The sequence below is a fragment of the Schistocerca piceifrons genome, chromosome 4 (assembly GCF_021461385.2).
Source record: "Schistocerca piceifrons isolate TAMUIC-IGC-003096 chromosome 4, iqSchPice1.1, whole genome shotgun sequence".
Classification (NCBI taxonomy): Eukaryota; Metazoa; Arthropoda; class Insecta; order Orthoptera; family Acrididae; genus Schistocerca; species Schistocerca piceifrons.
In genome coordinates, this window is record NC_060141.1 from 621,905,817 (window position 1) to 621,923,108 (window position 17,292).

Sequence of the window (17,292 nt, forward strand, 5' to 3'; positions counted from 1 at the left end):
TTAAGGTTCCAGCAGTTCATGTTAACCTGTTGTGTCCAGTAGTATCTCTGTTCCAGTTTGAATAGTTACATGTTAAACACGTTTTGTGGAAAGTAAAATCGCTGATAGAGAATGAAAAAAAAAAACACTAAACAGCATTTTATTACGTAACATAAGAGCACTGTGCTTTATTTTCATGGGGGAATAACTACTGTAATTACAAAAAATATCAAATTCGGTTTAATTGTTCAATGTTTGGTCAGACACCCATACATTACAACTGTCGTATTACATTTACAATTTCCCGTCTCCTATTTGTTCCACGTACACGTAAGTTTGCTGCTTCCTCTTCTCCCAGTACTGGAAGATTGTTGTCTTCATCACTAGGTGCCTCATAATCCTCATCCCCTACATGTTTTGCGACGTTGTGTAAAACAAAACAGGCTACTATCACACTGGGGATTTTTGTTTGGGCAAACCTTATTTTATTTTGCAGAATTGGGAAACGCTTTTTCACCTGTCCAAAGCACCGTTCGATTATCACCCTTTCCTTAGAGTGAAGTCTGTTGTATGCCCTCTCATCAGGTGTTTCGGGATTTTGAAATGGTGTCATTAACCACGGTGCAATGCCATATCCTTCGTCTCCTAAAATTAGGGCGTTGCACTGGTTCTCACGCAATATACGATAGACATCGGAGTTTCTCCATATCCTAGCGTCATGTACTGACCCTGGCCATGAAGCATCAACACTCGTAAACATTTCACTGTTGTCACACGTCGCCTGCACGTTTATAGATGGAAAGCCCTTTCGATTGACGTATTCGTCTCCATGTGAAGAAGGTTTCATTATAGGTATGTGAGTGCAGTCTAGGGCCCCTACCGCACATCGAAACTTGTATCTCGATTGCCGTTTAATTTTCGCTGTTTCTAGTTCGTTAATATTTCTCGGAAATCTGATCCACAACGGTGCTTTCCTGTTGAACTGTTGCAGAACATACGAAAATGTTAGTGATACTGTAGTCTGGTGTACTCCTAAATCTTCTCCTACACCTATCTGAAAGCCTGGATCCGCCAAATAACGCAAAAATATTTTCATTTTGCATTCATTGGAAAGGACGCCTCCTCTTCATTCGTGATTTTCCGGAAGAAAGTGATTCGCCAGCCAATTAATGTTTTGACTGTTAAATCTATACAAACTTCTACAGTTCCTTTCTTCTGTGTTCCTGCGTACTACGTATATCTTTTTTTGCCTTTCAAGAAACATAAATTCCGCCATTTTCGCTAAAAACACTCGGTAACGCTTAATCACAACACAACACAACTCACTCAGCTCGAAGTATGCTATGGATCTCGCTCACAAAAACAGAGAATGTTCTCCGCTTGTGAGAAACTTCTTTGGCTTTATTCATACGAAATCGAAGAATATACTTTGCTTTGAGCAACTTCCCCCACCCTTCAACCCACACTGAGAACATACTCGGGTGAAGTATATTCTCAGACTCGCTTTATTCATGGCAACCAGACAACTTTCTCCGAACATCTGAGTATAAAGTATATTCTCTATTTTATTCATACGACTCATTGTCACCAGTGTGTATTACAAGAGCTGAACAAAGAGAGTCGCCGCCCTAACATAAACTCTTTGACATAGCTGTAGTTACTCTCCTTGGTTTACTTACGTTTTGTAAAGCATATGGAACGTGTTAACTGTGGCTAAGCGTGTGAAGTGCAGAAAATTAACATCACTGGCAAACATTCATTATGTTATCCGGACAACTGCGTGCAGCAACAACAAACTGACGGATACTGGTAACTGAAAGTAATGCAACAAAATCGATCTCATAATATGAATAATTCCGCTCACTGTTAATGCTTATATGTTTCGTTTACGTATTCTGTCGCAGCTACACGACTCCCATACAGTTAATAAATATGTATCATATAATGAATCGCTGGGCGGTTCGAAACGTGTAATGGGATAATAAAAATTGAATAACAAAACAAAACGACGCTGGTTGCAATAATTTCAAAAAACCTTTATTCACGATTTCTCTTATTTTATTAAGATGACCATTTATTTACTTTACCAGAAATTGTTTCAAGGATGTGGTGAAGATATTTGCCAGGTGCTACAGTAAATAAAGTGCACAACTGTCTAACCTGCAGCATTTAAAATACAAATAAATTACTCTTTTTGCTTTACTTTACCAGAAATTGTTTCAAGGATGTGGTGAAGATATTTGCCAGGTCCTACAGTAAATGAAGTGCACAACTGTCTAACCTGCAGCATTTAAAATACGAACAAGTTACTCTCTTTGCTTTACTTTACCAGAAATTGTTTCAAGGATGTGGTGGAGATATTTGTCAGGTGCTACAGAAAATAAGAGCACAACTGTCTAACCTGCAGCATTTAAAATAGAAACAACTTACTCTTTTTGTTTTACTGTACCAAAATTTAGTGGTGAAGGTATTTGCCAGATGCTATAGTAAATAATTGCACAACTGTCTAACCTGCAGCATTTAAATTACAAACAAGTTACTCTCTTTGCTTTACTTTACCAGAAATTGTTTCAAGGATGTGGTGAAGATGTTTGTCAGGTGCTACAGTAAATAAGAGTACAACTGTCTTACCTGCAGCATTTAAAATAGAAACAAATTACTCTGTTTGCTTTACTGTACCAAAAATTAGTGGTGAAGGTATTTGCCAGATGCTACAGTAAAACAAGTTACTCTTTTTGCTTTACTTTACCAGAAATTGTTTCAATGATGTGGTGAAGATACTGGCCAGACACAACAATATAAGTGCATACACTTTTTTAACATTTCAGATTGGATTATATTACTCTTATTGTTTCATTGAAAAGACATTTGTACTGAATAATTTTTGTAAGAGGATATGGAATTTGGTAAATGAGGAATGAAAATGAACGTTCACTTTAAAAATATGTTTTCATTAATAAAATTCGTTATGTAAATAAGACACTACACAATTTGTTTTATTGTTTATCTTCTTTGCGCATCAATTTCTGCTGCTTTCGTTTGAGTGTTTCCAACTGATACAATAGCACCAGCCTTTGCAGCTCTGGAGCAGACAAATTACGCGTCTCATCTGTTTCCATGCTTAATCTCCGACGTTTATGCACACTCTCGTGCCCCGAAGCAGGCGATTGTGAAGGTATGGCGACTTCGGGCCCCACGAGATCCATATGGTCGGCTGGAACAATTAGTGGTAGCTGCAAAATTGACTCTTGTTCATACTTGCAGTCTGTGTCAGCTACCTCCGAATTCCTTGGTGAAGTGATGACAGAGGTGAACCACCACGTACTGCACAAGTTCCTAATGAAAATTAAAAAAAAGTAATAGTAGTGTGTAAGGATTCAGTGTCTAGTTAGTAAATATACCAAACAGGTTTACGCAGAAATGTGGGAGAGGTTCGTCCAATTTCATGCATAGTAGACTGTAATACTTTTACTGAAAAGTGGTGATATAGTAGACGAAATTTACCAAACATTGTTTCATTTTCACATGTTAAAATTACGTATTTGTCTGACTCACAACTTCAAAGCATTAAGCGCGTAATTAAAAAATCGGAAAGTATGGGACTTACCAGGAACTCTGTAGATAGTTGGGTTGCAGTCATCTCCGTCCAAAAACTTTAAAAATATCTGCTCCCAATTTTTCAGGGAAATCTTAATGTTTCCCGTCTTATTCACATCCGTTTTCGCCTTGATACGGGATTTCATGTTGTGCAGTTTCTTCATTATCTGTCCGTCCGTTATTTCTTTCCCGAAATTAACCATATAACGGTGTTGTATTTTTTTAATACAATCCGCTTTCTCTCTTCTTGCGGCCGGAGTTTGTCATTTACTGACGATTGCGGGGTAATCTTTAATAATGTTGACAAAGGCTAATTCTGAGTCTTCCATTTCGGCACAGAAATAACTTGAGAAAACTTTCGCTAACGCAAAACACATGCAAACGAAACAAACTGAGAACCAAAGATGTTGGATTTCAATCTCTTTGCTGACAACTTACTCAGTAAGGAGGGGAGGTAGAGAGAAAGTACTCCAGGGTTCATACGAAACTGAGAACTTTCTTTGAGAATGTTCTTTTGCTCTGAGTATCAGCTCTGGAGAATGTTCTCGTTTTTATTCATACAACCCATTGTCACCAGTGTGTATTACAAGAGCTGAACAAAGAGAGTCGCCGCCCTAACATAAACTCTTTGACATAGCTGTAGTTACTCTCCTTGGTTTACTTACGTTTTGTAAAGCATATGGAACGTGTTAACTGTGGCTAAGCGTGTGAAGTGCAGTAAAATTAACATCACTGGCAAACATTCATTATGTTATCCTGACTACTGCGTGCAGCAACAACAAACTGACGGATATTGGTAACTGAAAGTAATGCAACAAAATCGATCTCATAATATGAATAATTCCGCTCACTGTTAATGCTTACATGTTTCGTTTACGTATTCTGTCACAGCTACACGACTCCCATACAGTCAATAAATATAATGAATCGCTGGGCGGTTCGAAACGTGTAATGGGATAATAAAAATTGAATAACAAAACAAAAGGACGCTGGTTGCAACAATTTCAAGAAACCTTTATTCACAATTACAGTGATCCTCTTCCATATTGAATAAAAGTTTGGTTTCTCTTATTTTATTAAGATGACCATTTCTCTCGTGTTGGTGGGTTGTTGTTGTTGTGGTCTTCAGTCCTGAGACTGGTTTGATGCAGCCCTCCATGCTACTCTATCCTGTGCAAGCTTTTTCATCTCCCAGTACCTACTGCAACCTACATCCTTCTGAATCTGCTTAGTGTATTCATCTCTTGGTCTCCCTCTACGATTTTTACCCTCCACGCTGCCCTCCAATACTAAATTGGTGATCCCTTGATGCCTCAAAACATGTCCTACCAACCGATCCCTTCTTCTGGTCAAGTTGTGCCACAAACTTCTCTTCTCCCCAATCCTATTCAATACTTCCTCATTAGTTATGTGATCTACCCATCTAATCTTCAGCATTCTTCTGTAGCACCACATTTCTAAAGCTTCTATTCTCTTCTTGTCCAAACTATTTATCACCCATGTTTCACTTCCATACATGGCTACACTCCATACGAATACTTTCAGAAATGACTTCCTGACACTTAAATCAATACTGGATGTTAACAAATTTCTCTTCTTCAGAAACGCTTTCCTTGCCATTGCCAGCCTACATTTTATATCCTCTCTACTTCGAACATCATCAGTTATTTTGCTCCCCAAATAGCAAAACTCCTTTACTACTTTAAGTGCCTCATTTCCTAATCTAATTCCCTCAGCATCACCCGACTTAATTAGACTACATTCCATTATCCTTGTTTTGCTTTTGTTGATGTTCATCTTATATCCTCCTTTCAAGACACTGTCCATTCCATTCAACTGCTCTTCCAAGTCCTTTGCTGTCTCTGACAGTATTACAACGTCATCAGCGAACCTCAAAGTTTTATTTCTTCTCCATGAATTTTAATACCTACTCCGAATTTTTCTTTTGTTTCCTTTACTGCTTGCTCAATATACTGATTGAACAACATCGGGGAGAGGCTACAACCCTGTCTTACTCCCTTCCCAACCACTGCTTCCCTTTCATGTCCCTCGACTCTTATAACTGCCATCTGGTTTCTGTACAAATTGTAAATAGCCTTTCGCTCCCTGTATTTTACCCCTGCCGCCTTTAGAATTTGAAAGAGAGTATTCCAGTCAACATTGTCAAAAGCTTTCTCTAAGTCTACAAATGCTAGAAACGTAGGTTTGCCTTTCCTTAATCTTTCTTCTAAGATAAGTCGTAAGGTCAGTATTGCCTCACGTGTTCCAGTGTTTCTACGGAATCCAAACTGATCTTCCCCGAGGTTGGCTTCTACTAGTTTTTCCATTCGTCTGTAAAGAATTCGTGTTAGTATTTTGCAGCTGTGACTTATTAAGCTGATAGTTCGGTAATTTTCACATCTGTCAACACCTGCTTTCTTTGGGATTGGAATTATTACATTCTTCTTGAAGTCTGAGGGTATTTCGCCTGTTTCATACATCTTGCTCACCAGATGGTAGAGTTTGGTCAGGACTGGCTCTCCCACGGCCGTCAGTAGTTCCAATGGAATATTGTCGACTCCGGGGGCCTTGTTTCGACTCAGGTCTTTCAGTGCTCTGTCAAACTCTTCACGCAGTATCATATCTCCCATTTCATCTTCATCTACATCCTCTTCCATTTCGATAATATTGTCCTCAAGTACATCGCGCTTGTATAGACCCTCTATATACTCCTTCCACCTTTCTGCTTTCCCTTCTTTGCTTAGAACTGGGTTTCCATCTGAGCTCTTGATATTCATACAAGTCGTTCTCTTATCTCCAAAGGTCTCTTTAATTTTCCTGTAGGCGGTATCTATCTTACCCCTAGTGAGATAGGCCTCTACATCCTTACATTTGTCCTCTAGCCATCCCTGCTTAGCCATTTTGCACTTCCTGTCGATCTCATTTTTGAGACGTTTGTATTCCTTTTTGCCTGTTTCACTTACTGCATTTTTATATTTTCTCCTTTCATCAATTAAATTCAATATTTCTTCTGTTACCCAAGGATTTCTACTAGCCCTCGTCTTTTTACCTACTTGTTCCTCTGCTGCCTTCACTACTTCATCCCTCAGAGCTACCCATTCTTCTTCTACTGTATTTATTTCCCCCATTCCTGTCAATTGCTCTCTTATGCTCTCCCTGAATCTCTGTACAACCTCTGGTTCTTTTAGTTTATCCAGGTCCCATCTCCTTAAATTCCCACCTTTTTGCAGTTTCTTCAGTTTTAATCTACAGTTCATAACCAATAGATTGTGGTCAGAGTCCACATCTGCCCCTGGAAATGTCTTACAATTTAAAACCTGGTTCCTAAATCTCTGTCTTACCATTATATAATCTATCTGATACCTTTTAGTATCTCCAGGGTTCTTCCATGTATACAACCTTCTTCCATGATTCTTAAACCAAGTGTTAGTTATGATTATGTTGTGCACTGTGCAAAATTCTACAAGGCGGCTTCCTCTTTCATTTCTGTCCCCCAATCCATATTCACCTACTATGTTTCCTTCTCTCCCTTTTCCTACACTCGAATTCCAGTCACCCATGACTATTAAATTTTCGTCTCCCTTCACAATCTGAATAATTTCTTTTATTTCATCATAAATTTCTTCAATTTCTTCGTCATCTGCAGAGCTAGTTGGCATATAAACTTGTACTACTGTAGTAGGTGTGGGCTTCGTATCTATCTTGGCCACAATAATGCGTTCACTATGCTGTTTGTAGTAGCTTACCCGCATTCCTATTTTCCTATTCATTATTAAACCTACTCCTGCATTACCCCTATTGGGTATGAAAATAATATATTCCGATCGGTAGAGGAAGATGGAGATCGAAATTTCGTCAGAATATCTCGCCGCAACGTAATACGCATCTTTTAACGGTTTAGTGTAAACTGCCACTTTTAGTACCACTCAGATAATTTGTCTACAGCGTTTTAAAATTTCAAGTGAGTCAGCTGTGGGTCCTGCGTGAAACGTTGTATACTGAGTTAAGTAAGTAAAACACTTTTAAAATCTTTTATCAAAAAATTATAATTAAGATTATTATAAGTACATTATTTTGCTATGGTTTCGATCTTCTGAAGACTTTAGAAGATGGTAAACCACAACATCATCTGTAGATAATGTAGGCCATATCCAAGTCCCTGCTGCATTACATGGTTCGCAAACATATAGAAATTGCTAACTTTCACTTGAATAACACTATGCGGAGGAAGGGAACGCGGTCGCCCCTAAAACTAACCAAGACAAATACATTAATAGCCATGGCGACAGCGCACCAATGTGGGGAAAAGGCACAAGAAAAAGAACAAGAAGGAATAGGAGCGTGCCTATAATACTTTCGTGGGGAACGCCAGATACCACTTCTATTTTACTCAATGAGATCCGTCAGTTACTACAAACTATGTCCTTTCTAATTGGAAATCACGCAACTAGTCGCACAGTGTCGTCTGATTTCATGAAGACATCTGATTCACTTCCAGACATAACTCTTAACCGAACAAAATCGGGAGATGTGAGGGCTATTTCAGGAGTTAGCCAAAGAAATGCTCATAAGACCATTCTGTTTACAACACGCTGTTGTGGCTCACCACGCCGCGAAGGAAATTTGAAATGCAGTGTTTCAATTCCAGTCTCGTCGGCGAAAAGCTGGCAACACAACCGACACACAAAGCGTGCCACACGTAACGTCAGTTTGTGGCTAGGCACTAATGACGACCCGTCGACGTTGCTCTTCGGCAACCAGTGGTGCAATCCATCGCCGCCAGAGAGCAAAACAAATAACAGTCACTGAGGTGTAGTGGATACGCACCGTTCGAGCTACCAACCCGAGGTTCGAGGCAGCGACTGTAACCAACGGCCGGTGGACAGCCGTCGTCGTCTTCAGACAGCCACTTGCAAGCTGAGGTCGCGAGTTCGAGGGAGCGTGCACGTTACCCAGCGCTGCATCAATGCCAACAGGCGCCAGGCGCTGTGGGGGTCTTGGCCGCCAGCGGCAAACTGAGCACCCACTGCATCAGCTGTACAGAGACACCAGCCAGACGCCCAAGTAATGCGCCGCCTAGGGGGGAGGGCTGAACCTACTTCTGACAACCAGAAGAACGCTTCCTCCACCACTCTGTAGCAGCACGTTGCTGTTCCTTCTTTTTCTTGTGCCTTTTCCCCACATCGGCGCACTGTCGGCATTACAATTAACGTATTTGGCTTGGTTAGTTTAAGGGGCGACTGCGTGACATTCCTGTTACCCCCCCCCCCCCCCCCCACCCCTTCCTCCGTGTAAGAGCTGAGACGCTTTCCGTCGAGGTCAGCTATACCATCACTCTTTACATAGTGTTATTCGAGTGAAAGTGAGCAATTTCTATATGTTTGCGAACCATGTAATGCATATCTGCTACACTATTATAAATGATCCAGTCGATAACTTCGGAAGCTGCATGAAACTATTCAGAAACTATGCAGTGGGGATCGATTATTCGTGCCAGGAATGGCAGCTGAACCTGAACGTAACTAAACGTGACGAACTTCACATAAATAGGCCAAGGAATCTACAGATCCATTACGCTAATGGTGACAAATTGCTGGAAACAGTTACCGTAAAATTTGTTACGGATAACCATCTTCAACAACCAAAAGTGGAATGACCACACTAAAAAAATTTTAGGAAAAGCCAATTTCAGGCTCAGATTTATAGGAAGAATTTCACGGAAATATAATCCATCCGCGCAAGAAGAGACCGAAAAAACACTTGTTGGACAGACTGGATAAAATGAATACAGTCTTAGAACACATATAAAAAGGGAACCGATGTAAAAGATAACGTTCACAAATGACACAACCCTTCTAGCCAAAAGATAAAGAATTGTAATATGGAGCGGACAGCCTGGTAAGAAAAAATGTTCAAATGTGAGTGAAATCTTATGGGACTTAACTGCTAAGGTCATCAGTCCCTAAGCTTACACACTACTTAACCTAAATTATCCTAAGGGCAAACACACACACACATGGCTGAGGGAGGACTCGAACTCCCGCCGGGACCAGCCACACAGTCCATGACTGCAGCGACTGAGACTGCTCGGCTAATCCCGCGCGGCGCCTGGTAAGAAAAAGACATGAAAATGAAGAAGGTGAACAATGATCTCACAAGATCAATATGACTCAGGTGCGACAGCGACCGGTATATTTGAGCATCCACCAGTTTGTCGGGTTGGGTCGTCCCTTGCTCATGACTGATCTAGTAGACAGCAACAGCAAGCTCGTGCCAAACCAGTTCTCTAAACAGGCAACTACATTAGTGAATAAATTTAAGTAATGCCCTCGGTGCTATTCACGGCACAAACCCAATGACTGCCTGTCCAAACAAGCACAGTGTTACTCTTGAGGCAAGAAAGGTCATGTATAATCCGTATGTTTACAACGGAACAAACATAACAATTCTGCTCACTCACAAAAATCTAGTTACAAGGCCCATGTAATCAGTGCAGTGTATTTAAAACCTGCTGTGGGCATTAGCAAAACTGGCAAGCAAACAGTTTCTTCATTGCTACACCACTCCAACAAACGTTTTGTTCATTTGTATCTTAGTGGAAAATGTGTGCAATTTCAAATGGACACTGGCGCCTCTGTTACATTGCTGTATCATAAAACATATGAATTTTTAAGCTCCCCACGCCTGGCTAAAACGGGCAGTCACCTGACGCCTTATATCGGACAGGACATTCCCATTCGCGGAAAATGTGCTTTGCCTGTCATGCATCGCTCACGTATGCGAACTGTGACTTTCACTGTGCTACAATCAGGCGATTGTGAGAATATATTTGGCCCTGATCTGTTTGATTTCTTTGGCTTTCAAATTCAGAACAATATGTTGTCATGACTGCATTCAATGCCAAAGACAGTGTAGCTTGCTGCAACAATTCCCTGATTTTTTTTCTGAATGTTTAGGCAAGGCAAACAATTTTGTTGCACGCATTACTCTAAAAGACAATGCTCAGGCGAAATTTTGCCGGTCAGACCTGTTTCCATTGCGTTACGGGACAAAGTCGCGGCTGAACTTTAAGAATTGCAAGATCGTGGAGCTATTGCGCTCATACAAGCTAGTCAGTGGGCAAGTCCACTTGTTTTGCTCCCCAAACCTTCATGTCGTATTCGCCTCTGTGTCGACTTTAAGTCTACAGTCAACCGACGAACTGTGATCGATACTTGTCCCTTGCCACCCCAAGAGGTCTCATGGACAGATTAGGCGCTGGTCGCTACTTTTCAAAAATTATTTGCCTGACGCATATCTTCAGATACCACGAGATGAAGAACCTCAAGCCATGCGTGTTGTGAACACCCATTTGGGGTTGTTTAAATACTTGCATTTGCCTTTTGGTAGTGCTTCCGCACCCGCCATTTTCCAACAGTATGTGGAACAGCTGACTGTTCAAACTATTTGGACAAGATTGCCGTAAGCAGGTCGTACACCTGAAGAGCACATCAAAAATTTGCGTGCTTTTTTTCGTATGTTTTTTGATGCAGGACTAAAGTGTAGGCTGGACAAGTGTAATTTTTTAAAACCTGAGTTACAGTATCTTGGTCACGTCATAAACAGTCAAGGTCTACATCCTCTTCTGTCTCATTTGTTACTCATGTGTGATCTGCCATTTCCTCGCAATGTCACAGAATTGCGGTCAGTCTTAGGGAAAATGAACTATTGTATTCGGTTCATACTGAATGCTGCACTAATCGCAGCTCCACTGCATCGCTTGCGTAGCAAGAATGTCCCCTTTGTATGGACAGATGAGTGCCAAGAAGCTTTTCAAAAACTTATAGATGCATTGCTCAGTGATCGATGCTTGGTTCACTTTGATCCTGACAAACAAGTTGTGTTACAAGTTGACGCTTCTTCTTATGGAATCGGTGCAGTGCTTTCGCACAGATTTGGTGATAAAGACAGGCCTACTGCTTTCTCATCAGAAGTGTTGTCCAAAGCTGAGTGTAACTATTCACAAATAGAGAAAGAGGCATTGGCTATTGTGTATGGTGTCACCAAATTCCACCACTATTTGTATGGCAGAAAATTCTACTTAGTAACGGATCACAAGCCATTGCGGTCCTTGTTTCATCCGATGAAGCTTGGGGTGTCCTTTATGCAATATTCGTTGGTTGGCTGTGGTAAACTCTTATAGCAAGTTTCCTTTGCTGTGCCAATGAATTAGACAACGTCGCGCAGCACAATTCAGGAGTCATCCTCTATATTTTGCTTGCAAGGTTTCCCTGAAGTCAAAGTGTCGGACAACGGCCCTCAGTTCACATCAACTGAATTTGAAACATTCTGTGAACGCAGTGGCATACAGCATCTAACTAGTGCACCGTTTTATCCACAGTCCAACGGCGGAGCGGAACGTTTTGTCAGAACCTTCAAGCAGTAGATGTCCAAACTTCGCGCAGCACGCACCAGGGATCAAGCATTGCTTCTGTGCCTCGCCTCCTATCGTTCGCACCCACGAGATGGACCATCGCCGGCGGAACTGCTTCATGGCCGCTGCCATCGGAATCTGCGCCACCTAATCCAACCTCTTCAGCATCCGGTGCCGAAGGAAGGATGCACATAATAATGTGTTTTTCAGGGTTTCTAGCGGCTGCAGACGATGGGCGCGAATTGAGATCCTTCGTCGATTTGGCACACACGTGTATCTCACTTCAGGCCCAGAGGAATTGCAGCGCCGACATCACTATCAAATTTGCCACTGTCACGTGCATGGTGATCCTTCTGCACCTCTTCCCCTAGATGCAAGGATCCCTAGGACAGCGCGGCCGCAGCAGCCGCCAGAGGGTGTCAGCACGACACAGAGGAATGGCCACATGGAGACACAGACTTCGCCTCCTACGGTCCTGCCGAGGAACCGATGAGCCGCACCCGTCCACGCCGCAGCGACCGATACCTTCTAAATCATAATATGGGTCTCAGGAGGTGGATGCGTACCCTTCTGGGCGTTTTCCAGGAGACGCTTCCACCAGAGCGAAGGCCGGATGGTGGGGTACGATCGGAAGCCTGACGTCCCCTGCAGCCACAGCTTCCGTTCCATCAGAGCGTCCAAGCTATTGCTTCGCCCCCCCCCCCCCCCCCCGCCGCGCTCCCCATTGTCGTACTCCATTTACGACGATGGTTCATCGCTGTCCCTTTAGGGGGGAGCAATGTTACGGCGTAAAATCAGCGCCAGCACGCCAGTCGGGAATAGGGCAGAGAAGGCTATGAGATCAGCCAATCGCACGCTGACCGACCTCCCTCCAGGACGACAACGCAACAACAAACAACAGTGGCCCCTACTTGGAGCGCCACGCCCGACTGGTGGAGCCCACTTCGATAGCAGCGTCAACGTTAGCCATATCGTGAGGAATCACTACATAGCACAGATTTGTGCTTCTCTGTTCTGAAGAAGACTGATTATTTTGTATGTCGGCCTTTGCTTGCGACACATATCAAAGTTATGTATCTATAATTGTCTCTTTGTAACAAAATTCATTAATACGAGTTGTCTGATTGATTGTCTAGCGAATCGAGTATGCAGGGTTCCAGGACACAACATTTTCATATTCACTTGTTGAGGTTATCAATGTTTTTTCCTGAAGAAGAACTTTTTATAAATATTGAAACTATGGTAAAGGGGTTTTAATATACCTTCCATTTCGCAACTGACTGGCTGTTTACTGTTTCTGCAAGAAGATGTTGCGTGATTATTGGAAGTACTCAAAAATGTTTGGCGTGTTCAGTCCAAGGAATGCTTTCACGGAAGAACAGCAGCTGGGCTCGTAAATCCTTTTTCTTGTATAAAAGGTTGCTTGACTCTTCCCCACATTCACTTTGGTCCACCATGCTGTAAACCATTTTTATCTTCCCACATAGCCGCGGACATTAGCCCACTGTTCCTGTGATTCGGGGAGACCCACCGGTCCCGGAGCGAGTTCGGCCAATGAAATTAACGAAGATGGTAGACGTGCCGGCCAGCATAGTTGTGGTTTCTTTGCGGTTTCCTGTACGCGACTACGTGAGTACCGTCTAGTACCCACGTCCTGCATCAGTTGAAGCATTCGAAAAGATTTCGAAAGCGATCTCCCACTTCCACATGTGACAACTGGCTGGGAATGGTGACGTCAAGGGCATCTGGCCACCCTCTACCCGTGGAACAAACTCCGTCCGAGCAGGCCTTGAAAGCCTTATGGTATCGTCCAACAGCCGTGTCATCATCAACCCATAGGCGTTACAGGATGCTCTTATGGAGCGGCATGTTGTCAGCACACCGCTCTCCCGGCCGTTGTCAGGTTCCGTGAGTGAAGCGGCTCCTTCTCAGGCAAGTAACTCCTCAACTGACCTGACAAGGGCGCGGTCCACTCCACCAGCTAACAGTGCTCGGCTCCCTCTAACATTCTGCGTGATGTCTGTTTGTTCTAAGTCGTGTCTCCCTACCACTTTCTCGCAATGACGCTCTGAGCGTGTTTTTTAGGGAATTGACTAGTTTGAACCTGGGACCTGTTGCTGGTAAGGAGACGCCAGACCACACATGACATGTAGAGTTCAGAAGAGTTCAGTGAGTCTCGCGATGATATAACCAAATACTTAATGATTTCAGCGTTAGCTCCACTGCACTCCCTGTAAAAGAATCTTAATACTAACTAAATTTAGTGGAAGGGGTTCAAGGCTTTCCTATTTTTAGTTAGCTGGTAAAATAACGTCGAAAAAGCGGTTAGGTTTACCATTGGAAATCTTATTCTACTCACAAAACATTGTTTATAAATTGCACTATTGATAAAAGGAAATGTTTTAATGCAGGATGATAAAAATCAACTTCGTTCAACAAAAATGTGAACGAATATTCCCTGAATGGGTTTCCAAGTTCTACAATGGATCGAAGGATGACCTATGCCATATCACATCTATAATCTAGGTTTAAATTAAGTTTCACAAAAGAGAAAACTATCAAAATGGTCTACAGTAACCCTCAACTATCTTTAATTACTTATTTAACTTGTCGTAAATTACGGTGGCTGATGTGGCTTCTCAGTAATTATATAACAGAAAAATCATCGCGTTTCAGATTTTAACTTCCGTAGCAAATGTGAATACCATGAGCTTTAATTGACGATCGACACTAGTATTACGCAAAAAGGTGGTGTAACAGATGAGACTTCTGCAGTTCTGAGTGAAGCTTTATGCGCTGTTATGCGGCATCGCGTGCGTTCATTACCTTCTCGTTGGTTAGGCAGCTTCAGGGGAGCAGCGGGCGGCGCAGCTCCACCTTCGCCGTCTCGGAAGCAACTCCTCTCCTAACTTCTCCTTACTACAATTTACCGAAGTTGGTTTTAAAAAAAACTGTCTGGCTGTGTTTTCATTTGACCAATCAGGGTCTCAATGTTAACCTTAAGCTCCGCCTACAAAAATTCTGTCTATCCAATGAGAAACGTTATACTTTTCGTGGTGGGGCAATATTCTTAACGTTTGCAACGTAACAGAGACGCGAAAAAGTCTCACGCTATAACTTGCAGCTGGTGTGGCCCTTTTAGTGTTATCGTAAGATCTATACTGTTCTTCTGGAGGGCTCTATCTTTTAACATGTGCTGGGGGGTGGTCCTGGCGGTTGGCTGGCGACGTAGGTGTCCGTCCCTTATCGTAGGGCCTTCTAGCTTAACACGGTTCTGCTCTCGGCTTCTGTCATCGTTTCTCCCCTCGGAACTGTGTCTGTTTCACGGTGGGAAGGTATGACATGCATTTAGGCATTCTTGTGTTAGTCTGTGGTATTCCATTTGGTCACTCGTTAATTGAGTTACTTTGGTTAATTTAATGTCACAATTTATTCGGAGCTATGTGGCATACTGCTGGATTTGCTTATCATGTCAGGGTTTTCAAGGAAGGTGTTGGATTTGCCTGACACCTTACATGACCTGACAAGGGCGCGGTCCACTCCACCAGCTAACAGTGCTCGGCCCCCTCTAGAACTGACATTTCTATATTCGGGATAACATACCGAAACTGTGAAAACATGAGATAATGACCAACGAAACCTCCTAGGACAGGGATAGCGAACCGAAAGCAACCTTTGGAGAAGGTTCACAAGTGGACAGCCTCTGAGCACCCCAATACAATGTTTATTTAAGAATTCTTTTATCTTAACACGGGCTCTCATTAACATGAATGCAACAGAATGCAATGAGATACTCTTAGAAACCGGGCTTAAGCCCCTTTAATACGTTATTGACAACTTACAAATAAGCAAATAAGCAGCAAAACATTTGGGAAATTTGGAGATATTGCACTAACACTATCATTAACAAACACTAATAATCAAATCCCTTAAAACCAAAATCCTTGACTAAACTTGAATTAAGCTAAAACATTTAAAAACATTTATCAACTTCATAACAACTTAAGAAAAGAACATTATTAAAATTTAAAAACTTCAGCAAATACTAGTTAAATTTGAAATTGGTCCATGCAGCGAGTGTAACTCCCGACTGAATTTAACCCAGATCTCGGGCTCTATTAGCAAAATACTAATAACGTTGAAATATGCCAGCGAAGCGAGTTTAGCTCCCAGTTGAACTTAACCCAGACCTCGATCACTGCCTCTCTGTGAAAATATTTAAAGAGTTAACAATACCAAGACAGACAACGATAAGCAAAATTAACTTTCAGTCACGGGCAAAAGCCACAAGTGGACACACCGCCGGCCCATTTTAGAACTGCTACCTGCTTGACAACACGGGCCCAACGCTCCACTACCCGACCTCAGTCACACCAAAATGCTTGCTGCCGAGTTTAAGAGCTACGACCCCGGCGTCCAGCGACCAACGACTTGCTTGATCCGCAACGCCTCATGAACTTCGTAAGCTTGCGAGCGCAAACCAAACTGCAGAAGACTAAAATCTTCGTGCCAATGACGCACTTTTGGCAAGTATCTATATCGCCTTATTAGCTAGAATAAAGAAAAAGATTGTGTAAACCATTTTTCAAGCAGACGTATTTGTATTTTTTATCTCTTTGGTATTTGTCACCAAGTTTCGACACTTAGTGTTACGAAAATTACGTGATTTCTTGCTGGTAACATTTACGAAAACCGGTTATGATGACGGATGATGAGGAAAGTGGTTTAACTGAACGTCAGCCTGTAACCTACAAAAATACACTACTGGCCATTAAAATTGCTACACCAAGAAGAAATGCAGATGATAAACGGGTATTCATTGGACAAATATATTATACTAGAACTGATTACATTTTCAAGCAATTTGCGTACATAGATCCTGAGAAATCAAACCACAACAACCACCTCTGGCCGTAATAACTGCCTTGATACGACTGGGCATTGAGTGAAACACAAGTTGGATGGGATGTAGAGGTACAGCTGCCCATGCAACTTCAACACGATACCACAGTTTATCAAGAGTAGTGACTGACGTATTGTGACGAGAAAGTTGCTCGGCCACCATTGACCAGACGTTTTCAATTGGTGAGAGATCTGGAGAATGTGCTGGCCAGGGCTGCAGTCGAACATTTTCTGTATACAGAATGGCCCGTACAGGACTTGCAACATGCGGTCGTGCATTATCCTGCTAAAATGTAGGGTTTCGCAGGGATCGAATGAAGGGTAGAGCCACGGTTCGTAACACATCTGAAATGTAACGTCCACTCTTCAAATTGCCATCAATGCGAACAAGAGGTGACCGA